The sequence below is a fragment of the Nipponia nippon genome, unplaced genomic scaffold (assembly GCF_047370975.1).
Source record: "Nipponia nippon isolate SJK-2023a ecotype South Korea unplaced genomic scaffold, ASM4737097v1 scaffold_2, whole genome shotgun sequence".
NCBI lineage: Eukaryota > Metazoa > Chordata > Aves > Pelecaniformes > Threskiornithidae > Nipponia > Nipponia nippon.
Window position 1 is genome coordinate 45,574,737 of NW_028262336.1, and position 12,921 is coordinate 45,587,657.

At 38.3% G+C, this 12,921-nt stretch overlaps 1 protein-coding gene across 6 annotated transcripts in view; it reads right to left on the reverse strand.

Moving 5' to 3' along the window:
* CNKSR2 (connector enhancer of kinase suppressor of Ras 2) overlaps positions 1 to 12,921 on the reverse strand; it is a 219,820-nt gene that overhangs the window by 61,331 nt on the left and 145,568 nt on the right. The window lies entirely within an intron of this gene.

Sequence of the window (12,921 nt, forward strand, 5' to 3'; positions counted from 1 at the left end):
TAATTTAGATGTCTAGACATTTTTCCATACATTATGTCATATTGCAAAATAGAAAGGTTTTTTTAAATTCAGTTGTTATTCTAAATTAGCTCATTAAATTAAATTATAATTAAGGACAAAATCTACAACTGATTGAAGTTCCTGGGAACTATTCAACTGACTTCAGTGATTTTAGCTAGCACTTTAGATTATTTTACATAGACTTCAGGCTTCAAGTTGGTTCGTCCTTTGCAAAAACAGCACCAGCTATTTTTTTTTTATCCAGAAGATGTATAAGCAGTATGCATTAGTCAGTGCCATTCAGTTTCAAACTCACATGATAAGTAACCCCAAAAAATCCAAGTGAGGATGAAATCTAAAAATGCTTCTTCTGTTGCTTTTTTTGGGAAATCGTCAAATGCAATCTGCAGCCTCTTCCCAGTTATTAGATAATGCTTAATGCCATTTTCTCAGTGCTGTTTAGGGCCACACAATGACGAAGGAGGTCATGTCCTTCCTCCTGCTCAGAGCAAGGCTTGCTTTGAAGCCAATGCTGGATCATGTCCTTTGGGGTCATGTCCCGCCTAGATCCAACTATCTCCAAAGAGGGAGATTCCACAACCTCTTTAAGCGACCTGTCCTAATGTTGGCCACTATAATATTTCCCCTTTTACAGCTTAATTCTGTGATGTAGCAAATATGGAAACAATATAAATACTTCTTTTTAATGCCACGAACCCTAAAAATATGGATTTACACCAAAGCCAGAAATCTAGTTGTACTAAAGCAAGTTTGCTGCAAGATACTGTTTAATCACCCGCCCACGAGGCCAGATTTCAACATATGTTCACTGCATTTTGATTCTGATACATCTCGAGCTTTGAGCAACTGCTTTCACATACATCTTGTCCCAGTTTCCAAGAATTCATCTCTCCTACTAATTCTGAGAGCAAGAATGAAGTGAAATAATAGAAAACAGCATTCTATATTAAAGAAAGTTGTTAGTAACTCAAAACAATAAGTAAAATGGAAACAAGACTGCCACTGAAAAGATGAAATAGATTAATAACTTAACCCTAATGGAAATTGTCACTCCTGAAGAAAACTTGAAACTGTGTAATCATATTCTGAATTATATGCTTTCCAGTTGCCCAAAATACAATTAGCAAAACTTTCCATTATCCAAAAGCAAGGTGTCACTTGATGTTTAACATATATCAAAACTCCCTTGAATACCCTGAGTCTCAGTTTTTTGAATGCAATAATTTTCTCCTGTAATATGTGATGTTTGAACTTGTCGTATCTAATAATATACCTAAACTAAGCCCTCTGATAAATGCATGTCTAAGTAGAATATCAAAGAAACATTTTAGGTATATGTATGTCTACCTTTGCTATCAGCAGCCTCCAAAGCACATGTATTTCAAGAGGAACAAAACATCATTTACTAAAGGGATTTTTGCTATGTTTCTGGTTTTTCTTAACAAAGGTGCTAGCCTACTTCTAGCCTTACCTTTGTGAGGGCTTAGCTGCACATCCCATCAGCCAATGGAGATTTCATTGTTCATGGAAGAGCCATAACAGTCCCTCTCTTCCTGCAACTGTTCATTAGCAAGCTTGCTATGTGGGCTATATTTACTTTAACACTCTTCAAAATGATTGACAGAGTTCTGAAAGCCCATCAGAGGACTGCACAGCTGTAAACAGCAATCTGCCCTAGGGTATGCCTTTCCATGCTCTTAGGATTACAGCGCAGTAATACAGCTACATAGTAAAAAACTTCCAGGTGGAGGCTCAGACTAACAAAAGAGGTCATCAATGATCTATATAACTGTACTTGTTCCTTTAGCAAGAAAATAATCACATAGATGGTATAATCAACAATATCTTCATGCACACAATCACACATCAGCATCTTTGTATGTACAAGACAAAGTTTTCAAGAAATGAGACTATCGCGTTTTTCTCTCATCCCCAGAGTTATCCAGGTTTCTGTCTGCTTTCAGGTCTTGGGATAAAATACTCGTTCTTGGTTAGTACCACGCCTTCTGTATATTTGCTCAGAAGGGAAGCAAGACTGAAAGTTAGTCATTAACAGTCAGAAGTCTGAAAATGTGACTACTTATTATGAACTACTTAGTAGTAATTTGGTAGCTCTCTATTTGGAAAAATGTATTTAAATAAAAGTGTTAAATAATTTAAGTTTCAATTAATTTCTTTGTTTCATGCCAAATAGGAAACTTAATAAACTGATCTTCCAATACCAATATTAAATTGGAGTGAAACTGCTATCAGGAAAGATGAATATTTGATAAAACTCATGTTATGATGAAAGTTAGAAAATTTCTATTTCAGTTGATACCTCAAATAAAAGTAGAGGACAAGTAGACTGGTTAGTAAAACGATTGATTTGGGAGGACTGGTTATTTTGCCAGACTTCAAGAGTCTGAGGAGGAAGTCTAGAGATTTGGGGTCAAACTATTCCTATATAAGAGCTTCTCTAAGATCTATGTCCAAAAAATGGATATATTCTAATAGTTACATGAACCCCTTCATGGTTACAGAATTTGTAGGCCTACCAAAAAAAGACCATAACGGAAGCTTCTCTGAAGATCTGGATTGGCCATAGCAATTAGTACCAAATTTGACAGCCCCTAAAATCCTCTTTCAAGTGCTTATTTGTTTCTTCACTTTTCTTCAGAGATTTTCCACTCGCTCATTTTTGGAAAGCTAGAAGAGAGAACCAGGTTATGGAAATAATAATCTCCAATTCTTTTACCTGAATTTGAGCTCAGTCTGATTGGGAAGGAATGGCAGGTATTTTTATAGTTTTTTTGAGAGCTCAAGTCAAATCCAATTTTTCTCAAGCTGCAAGTTTAGGCACTAAGGAACTATTTGCAGTCAGACAGTTCCCCTCTGTCACTGTAAGATAACTTTCTCTAGTTTCAGCAGAGTAGCTTGTAATATTTCTGATTACTGGAACTTTCTGCTGCAGATGGAAAAGCCAATATCTGGAAAAAAATGAAAGCTGGTGCTGCCAATTATTTGATTGATCTCTTGCACTCAATACTTCGAGAATACTGGCAATGTTCTGTTTTCACAGTTTTGATACATCACATATACGTGTTTCTCTGCATTTGGTGTGTTGAGATCCAAAATTTCGGAGCTAAAAGAAGAGTGAAAAGGGGGAAAAATTCAAAGCTATTTATATTACATTGTCACACTATCCATCACTACTAACAACTCATGGTTAAGTGTACTCCCAACAGAGGATTTTGCCAAAATCTTTTTTGTTTACCATCTTATTTAGTCCCCATTAAGAGCTAATGACAGACAGTATTAATTATTTTCACAGGTATTTGTTTTCAAGGACTATGTCACAAAGGTATGATGAGAGAAGACCTCTGGCAGCTCCTAAAGTTTGAAACATCGTGCCAATCAGCAACAGAATTTTATTCACAACAGATAACTGTTTTGTTTACAGCAGGAGCAGGTATTGACCTGTTGTTATGTTTAGCCCTCAAAATAAGCAAAAAGATTACTGCTTATAGTCAGCTAGGTCTTGAAGCTAGCTGAGTCCACACAGGGCATCTGCAAGGCATGTTTTGGAACAAAAGATTATTCCAAATCCTACTCTATTCTCTTTTCTTACATTTTGCTGAATAATTGTTCATTTTTTATTTACTTCTGGATTTTGAACTGTTCATATATTCAACATTCTCTGATTTATCTGTGGCTACAACTATCTAATTGCCCAAAAACAGTACCAAGTGGCACTAAGTTGTGAGTAAAGTATTTTTAATACGCTGTGAGAGCTCTAGTTTACACAATCCTTCTGAAAGCAGGGCTTCACTCTGGATAGGTAAAATGCAAATAGAGTAAATGGGATGGTCTGTGTGACAGAAAATGTAATACAAAAGCACAGCAGTGAATTTATGAAAGCAGATCCAGAAGTACTCCCTAGGCTAAAGTCACAGGCTGATGACAAAACAGTCATCATATGTGAGTAATTCATAAATCCATGGTGAGTTGGAATGAAAAGTGATTTACAAAGGGTGCCACAGTTGATTAACAATGCCCTGAAACCTTCAGTCTTCCCTCCCAAAAGCAAAATGTATTGAATCAAATCTTGAGCTTCTGGTGCTTTGGTAACAGATACTCCTGCTCTCCCTGCACAGCTCTCTGCTTTTCTTGAGCACACTCTGTAATAAAAATACCATACCTGGGTTTAAAAGGACAGCAATCACTAAGGTTCTAGCTAAGACATTTAATACTAAAACACAGTATGAATATTATATATGAACAGACTTCTAAAAGTGAGCTTTGCTTTCGTAGTAGAAATAAAATAATGATGTCAACAAGTAAGGCAGAATCGTTATACTAAATATCCTGTGGATATTTCTCTTTTAAATGGCAGGTACCTCAGACAGAAGCATGAATCACTGGTTCTGTCAAATGGGTTGTGAGAAGCACAGACATATTAACAGTCACCAGAAGAATGGATCCCAGAATTCATGGCTTGGTATGTTATCCTGCACACTATATTCCTCCTCCTCCCTTAGTTTTACTTTTTCAGAAATGCAAAAAGGTGTTTCAATACTAAGGCCAAATGAATGTGTATTTGCAAATGTTGGCAAAGCAATAGTTTTCTTGGCAGCAGCCAAAAAGTCCATTTCAGACAAGATTATTTTCTACATTTACCTGACAACCAATGGCCCTGTTCCTATTTCTTCTCTCCTTTCCCCACAGTAGCTTTATGAAAGACTTCTAGGAAGTACTAGATCTACTGTACATGGCTATGCCATCTGTCATGCATGGTCACAACTCTAACTGGGTTGCTGTATTTTTGGAGCTCTGACCATGAATTTCCAATGCATGCATTTTGTTAGTGACCACAAGGATAAAGAAACCGTATGTGTCTTAAGAGGAATATGCTAAGAGGTTTTTACTGTAAAAAATGTAATGTTCCCCTTAGTCTAGAAGGGCTGATAATATCAATGATGTCTAATCTTTTCATACAGCTGTTCCTGTAGCTGCTTATCCAAGAAGAATATGCTAGCTACGGACAGAACTGTGCTTTTCTGAAATGTGATAGCAAGCCCAGCTTTTCTGTTCAAGGATTCTTATTCAATCTCCCAGCCCTAAACTTTTTATTGTAATCTGGGGGGGGCTCTGTGGCAAATATTGTATTAGCTGGATGCAAATTTGCAGTTGCACAAGCTACTGCAAATTGTTTGTGCAAAGTTGTTAGCATAATGCATGCAAAACTTAGAAAAATTAAACTGTTTTTTAAATCTTCAGGACATGTTGAGAAAATAATATACAGTGGTCCTGCTTTCCACTACCAGGGAAAGATTTTCCTTCTTAGCCATTAAGCCATAGGACTCTCTAATTGAAATACTTAAGCAGTAAAACTTCTGGACAATATCAAATTCAAATGAGAGTTCTCATATTCCCCCACTGTCTTTTCGACTGACAGAACAAGGACTGCAGCACTGGCATAGCTGCCTGAAGCAAATGAGGACAAAAAGTTAAACTAGAGAAGTGCTGTTCATTAGAATAATTTATTCTGAGATCATTCTTCTGCTCTACATCTACTCTGAAACATGTAATTTTGGTACCTCCCACACTGCTTTTATTGACAGTAAGTAATCTAAGAGTGAAAGGGAGGGTTCGAAAACTATATGTATTCTTTAATGGCAAAAGTCCAAGATGCATCAGTTGTTCCATCACTGTGTATGTTTCAACTGCATCCATTTAAGAAGGAAAAAGAAACCTATTTATCACCCATTACAGAATAGTATTTAACCCTTTACTTTAATTTCTACCCCAGAGCCATTCACAGTTTCATCTCTTACTGAAGAGAATGGACCCGTCAGAGAACCACAAAACGGCTGAGGCAGGAAGGCACCTCTGGAGACTGTCTTATCCAGCCCTGCTGCTGAAAGCAGGGTCAACTAGAGCAGGTTGCTCAGGGCCGTGTCCAGATGGATTTTTAATATCTCCAAAGATGGAGACACCACCAACTGCATTGGCAACCTGCTTCAGTTAATCTTACATCAGGCTCACAGTCTTCCTAGATGGAAAATCATTAGCTTAAAATAAAGGTCCCATGCCCCCTACAACACCTAGGTGCTTGCTTATGATGGAAACGGTACCTACACAGCTCCTTCTGTAGGAGCAGTTAGCAACACTTCTGATTGTGTCCCGCGGCATGATCTCTTTCATATTGCTCAGTCTGACTGTGTGGCAGAGAAAAGCGCAGGGGATGTAGGTGCTCTGTAACGAATGAGAGCAGAACTGAGAAAACAGATTTTTGCTTTAAGGAAGACATACTCTTGCAAGCTATTCTCTGTTAGCACTTGGGCATAATATTCTTTCAGTGAAAGAAACAGAAAACTCATTCTTTCAAAAACATTAAGTTTTTGGTGAAAAATCGATAAAACAGAAAATTGTACTTTTCTGGAGTTAGGGAGTTTACAAAGGCTTTGGTAAAACAGGAAATTAGTGCACAGTTGTGTGTGGAAGAAGCAGTCTTAGCAAAGGAGATGCACAAGACAAATTACAGCCACTAAAATGCTTTCCTTCCTTATCTCTAGAAGATAAAACACACAAACGCAAATTTTCTCCTTTTAAGTAGTACTGTCCTTCAGGAGAAAATCTTATCTACTGGTTACATTACTGTTAAGGACATGCCCTTACGATAATTTCCAAGGCTTGGAGATTTCTCAGCATTTGTACCTTTCAGGACTAAAATGACATTTCCAGAACGTAGTGCTTTGTGCCTCTTTATTGTTGCACCATGCTACCAGGAAGAGCTTGTAGCAATAGCTGTAGTAATTGTTACACATCAGGGCTGAATTCAGGTAGCTCTTGACTATAGGAAGTAACAGGATCTTCTACAGAGGGGAAGTTTCCATGGGGACATGAGGAAAAGAGCGTTTGTACCTCAGCCATTATACATTCCGTTAAAATTCATACTAAACACTTCCATTGCACCTATGAATTAAGGTAGAAAAAGAACAGTTCATGCCAGGAGAAAAGTCACATTACTTACTGGAATTCAGTAGAATTTCCTCTAAGCGTAAGATGAAACAGCACTTCTCAGAAGGTAGGGAAAGATAGCATTAGGTCTTTTTAATTCTGTGCTGGCTGTGATGACTTTATGGGTACAAACCAGCTTACAAAATTAGTTTTACACTTCATTCTAAAGTCAGAATTCTGTAGTGTTAGAAATATTATCTGCTTGGGTTAATCTGAAAGCAAAGGGATATACTTGAGAAATGGACAAAAAGCTGTTATCTCTATATGAAAAATATGAGTTTTTTTTCCTCCATAGCACAGTAGCAGAGATGGATTGGCTGACTCAGAGAGCAGGCGCTAAGCAACAAGCACTTCTTTCCAGTAAAATAGAAACACCTAATAAAACAGCTTCTGTTCAGGAGCAGCACTGCTGCAAAGAGCCATTTTCCTCCCAGGTGCAACCATACAATCTCCCACATTATGTGTCAGCAATAGGCCCGAGGGGCCACTGCCGCGTAAGCGGGGCAGAGACTCCCGCGGAGTCAAACCACTACTTTGAAAAAATCACTTGTTCAGAAACAATTGTGCTGCTTGTCAAAGCATTTTGATAAAATGGTATTCTGAAATGGGCATCTGCGCTCCCTTAATTCAAACAACATTTTCACCACTTAGTACAAGCTTTTTAGAATGCCAAATTTCATGACGCATGCCAGCCAGTGTCCTTGGTTCACTGCTTTCATAGTCCTGACACCTCCCTCTTCCTTGTGCAGGAAGGCGTACAGAGAGGAGCCAGTTGAGAAGTCAGGACCTAGATCTAAGGTCTCAGAGATGCGACACCCCCACCACATTGCAGTGATAGCTCATGCTGAGTCTCCTCTGTGCAATGCCTGACATACACTGCTCTGCTACAATATGCTGCGCTTAATCTCTTCTTTATCAAAGGGGAATAACCAAGGGACTAAGTCACTTATTCTACATTAAAAAAAAAAAAAATCTCTCAACTGTGCTATTGTGATTGTACCAGCTACAGATAATGTAGCTTGCTGGTGTACAAACAGTATTAATACCTACAAAGGCAAAAGTCCTTTATTGGGTAATAAAAGCAGGATACAACCAGAAATGATTAATTGAAACAGATAAGAGAAAAAATACAGAATGGGGATGTGAAAGGAAATTAGGAAATGTTCTGAGCTGGGAGATTTATTAGTCTATAGATCTACATCTCCTGACAATGTAAAATTACACTTTCAGAGCATTATATCATACGCAGTAAGGAATAAATCTAGACTGGCAGAGCTGGACTAGATGACCTTTATAGTAACTCTCTCATTTTTAAAGAATCCCCCAGCTTCGTCATGGAAAGAAATTATAACAGGCCATTTTTTCCCTCATGGTCAGATGTGAAAGAAGGTAATAGAGAAAGTTTAAAATAAAAATTTTCCACAAAAAACTCCAATTGTGCTTCATGACGGCTCATAAACCAATCTTACCTCCTCTCTAGAGCATTTTGCTTTGCTGCAATAGTTAACTCTGGATTCTGATAAAAATGACAGAGTATATAGAAATAGATGAAAAATCTCCCACATTCAATACCTTCAAATCTCATTTTGGCAACCACTTCTCCAATAAGAGAAAATTCATGGTATTAACTGCTTCTTTCAAAGAGAAGCAATGCAGATGTGAAAATATTCTCTCATCTGTGACAGGAATAATATTTCTCATGAACAATGCAGATATTATTCCACATAATTAAAAGAACTTAGCACTCCCTCCTGAGGAGATGAAATATTACTATTTCACAAAATGTACACTTAACCAGAATTTAAGAATAAAAGCTGCATATGCACATCCACTCTCTTCAGTCTTGAGTTCAAAGGGCTGAGAGGCTAGAGCTGGCAAAACAAATGTGAGGTTACTGAGGCACCTTCACAAGATGATTTTAGCTAAACAGCAATGAAACAACAGAAACTGTGTCTTAAATCTGAGCAAGTTGCTATCCTCTCAGCTGCTGCTGGAATCTCTGTTTTATTGCTCACCTCCAACTTTTTTGCCATGAGGACAGCCAAGCAGTGCAGCAGGTTGGCCGCGAGTCGGTGCAGTCTCCATCTCAGGAGGTTCTCAACACCCGACTGGGCAAAGCCCTGTGAAACCTTGTCTGACCTCAGAGCCGGCCCTGCTTTGGGCCAAAGACCAGAGTAGAGACCTTCTGAGGTCTCTCCCAGCCTGAATTTTCCTATTATTCTATGTACTTTATGCTGGTTTCTGAGGCATTTGGATTTCTTTCTGTAGCAAGTTCATTACGAGTGATGCCTTTCTCCTGCTGGCAGCTAATTATAATTTTGTTCTCTTTCCTCCCCTCAGTCCAACATTTTTCTTGGAATTATGACAAATGGCCACCCATTCACCCAGTTTACCACCTTTTACTGGTCCCATCATTAGCAACAGCAATTCATACCATATCTGAATGTGGAGTTTCATACATATCTGAATAGGATTAAATGAAGGTGATTAACTGCAATAACAGAGCACTAGACCCAGGAGGCCTCTCTGTTCCTCTGTGTTGATTGTGCCAGTCTAAAAATAATACAATGCCATCTTCCATTAGCAAGGAATTTATATGTTGTTTCTCTCATGCCTTTTCTCTCAGAAATGTATATTTATTTCAGACCAGATTTTTACCAAACCCAGATGGAATATCTAGATTTACCTTTTAGCACACCAACCTTATGGCTATCCCAATCACTTCCAATTGTCACAAGTACCTTATGGAGTAAGGCATATTTTGCTTATTGGTTAACTGTTTCACCATTTTGCTTGTTTTATAGGACACACAGTTCACTTATGGCCTAGATGAAGTTCCTGCACTGATTTTAACAACATAACTACTATTTTTATTACTTGTTTTGTGCTTGTTACATTTATAAAGTGCTGCATTCGAAGGAAGGAATACATATAGTATCATTTAGATGGTTTCTTTTTGGAGTGAAGAAGATGGTCAAGGGCTGGAACCACTATTCCAGCTTGAGAACGTGAGAGATGCTGCTCTTCTGTCTGAATCAGACATATAGAGGCCAACTGTATGAGGTTCAACAAGGCTCAGTGCCGGGTCCTGCACTTGGGTCACAACAACCCCATGCAATGCTACAGGCTGGGGGAGGAGTGGCTGGAGAGCTGCCCGGCGGAAAAGGACTGGGGTGTATGAGTCGACAGGCAGCTGAATATGAGCTGTCAGTGTGCTCAGGTGGCTAAGAAGGCCAACAGCATCCTGGCTTTTATCAGAAACAGTGTGGCCAGCAGGACTACGGAAGTGATTGTCCGCTTGTACTCGGCACTGGTGAGGCCGCACCTTGAGTACTGTGTTCAGTTTTGGGCCCCTCACTACAAGAAGGACATCGAGGTGCTGGAGCGTGTCCAAAGAAGGGCAACAAAGCTGGTGAAGGGTCTAGAGCACAAGTCCTACAAGGAGCAGCTGAGGGAGCTGGGGTTGTTTAGCCTGGAGAAGAGGAGGCTGAGGGCAGACCTTATTGCTCTCTACAACTACCTGAAAGGAGGTGGTAGTGAGGTGGGGGTCGGTCTCTTCTCCCTAGTAACAAGCAATAGGACGAGAGGAAACGGCCTCAAGTTGCGCCAGGGGAGGTTTAGATTGGATATTAGGAAAAATTTCTTCACTGAAAGGGTAGTCAAGCACTGGAACAGGCTGCCTAGGGAAGTGGTTGAGTCCCTATCCCTGGAGGTATTTAAAAGATGGGTAGACGTGGTGCTTGAGGACATGGTTTAGTGGGGGAGTCGGCAGTGCTAGGTTAACGGCTGGACTTCATGATCTCAAAGGTCTTTTCCAACCTAAACAATTCTATGATTCCATGATTCTACAAAAAGACGAGTTTCCAACTGAAAGAAACCCAACATGTGCCAAAGTATAGACATTCAAAGCTGCCTACAGCCAATGGGACGATTGTAGCTGTGGGACATGACGGTGTTTCAGACTCATGAAGGCCCTAGATAAGAATTTTCCATTATGTTTCTTCCTCTTACTCATCTTCCCCTTACTGAATTTTTTAATTGTTGTTCTTTCCAATTGCTCTTGGAGCAAAAGGCCTTCTATACCTGAACTATACTAGAGGAAGCTGACAAGAGAAATGGATACAAGCTAGGTGCTCATGATGCCTTCATAGCAAAATTGGGTATTCTACTCTGCATTGCATTATATGAAACATTTTACCAGCACTTTTGCCCCTGGATAGACTTTGAGTCTTTTAAAAAAACTCCATAACTTCATAAGCCTATTCAGCTCTGTTTCTACTGCAGAACGGTGAACTTCCATTTCCACACATGTGGACCTAGGTATTGTCACAGTCTTATTTCCTTGTTACATGCTCATTGCTGGGAAAATGAACAAGGAGTTGAAGTTGTAGAACTGGCCAAAGTGCTCTCCTACATCCCCATAAGGCTACAAAAATTAAGGTGAGATATGACCAGTGTAACCTACAGAAGAAAGGGATGTAAATGTCATAAATGCTCCAGTCACCTCCAGAGAGAGAGATCCCAGTGTTTTGTTTTTACCAGAGCCAAGCTATGCTGGACCGGCATAAACATACAAGTACTTGAGAAGAAACTAGGGCATCACAACGGTTCAGACTATTGCACTTGTTCTACTGAGGTGCCCTGTACTACTGAGGAGTCCAGTCTGACAGAGCTGTTTCTGAAAAAGCAATGACAATTTTTCACTTGTGAAATTTCAACAATATATGTGCTACTTTCAGTTGATGTTTGTGTTTTCCTATCTTTACAGTAGAAGCTAGTGCCTGCACAATTGTATTTAGACTGTAAAGGGCTAATTTGCAGCAAAGCAGCAGAGAAATGAGCTTTTTAATCCTTTCTTACTGTAGTAACAGATAGACTGAAATTTTTCACAATTATGAAGTATTTCAAAAACTCTTCATCATGTTCATTTAATTTCTGGACAGTTGTTAGAAATCTAGTGCAGTTTCTCAGCTGGAAATATAAAAATGCCAATGCTTTTTAACTTTAACACAAGTATAATTTTTTAAATCAAGTATTTCTTACAACTACAATTTCAAGAAGGAGTTAAAAATTTCCTTTGCTGATGATTGATGCCTGTAAGCCTGTAATCATTCTGTAAGCTTCAGTATTATTTTAATACAAATATTTAAATGGAGATGAAAGACCATCAAGAAGAAGCAATACTAATTCAAATGTTGACAAAAATTATGGAAATACTTATGGAAAATTTTTTTCACTATGCACTTAGGCTAAACTGGACTTTGATATCAACAGCTAGACTTTTTATTCTATAGTAATTACAAGTCTAACCATAGACAATTATGAAAACAGGGAAGAGAAAAAGGGAAAGGAAGCTTTGATATTTAAATAGTGCCATAACTGGACTTCAAACATATTGAAGAAGAAAATGTACCAACTCCATCTGTTGTAATGGTACAATGACATTCTAGATTTCAGACACCTACTTAAAATCTGTGTCATTGATTTCCAAATTTTTCCTCTACAAACTTATTTTTGTTTAATTACAAATATCCATAACAAAAAATCACCAAACAGAAATTCTTTAAATACTGTGATGCTTACAATTATAATAAACTGCTAGTTTTTCTGTGGGATGGTTTTAGTTTTTTTGTTTTTTGTTTTTTGTTTTGTTGGTTTTTTTGTAAATAGTTTTCCAGTATATAGTGCTTATTAGAAGCCATTTCTATTCAGAAGATTTTTGCAACAAATTGATGGGTAGCTTGTGCACAAGTTTATTAGGAAACTAATATGCATATGTTCTGTACTTTCTTAAATGCTAGTTACTGAGTACTACAATTAAAAGGTTTCATAAATACATGCGTATTTGATTCAAGAATTTTCATAAAAAATGTAGGTACTTTATGTTCAAGTACTTTC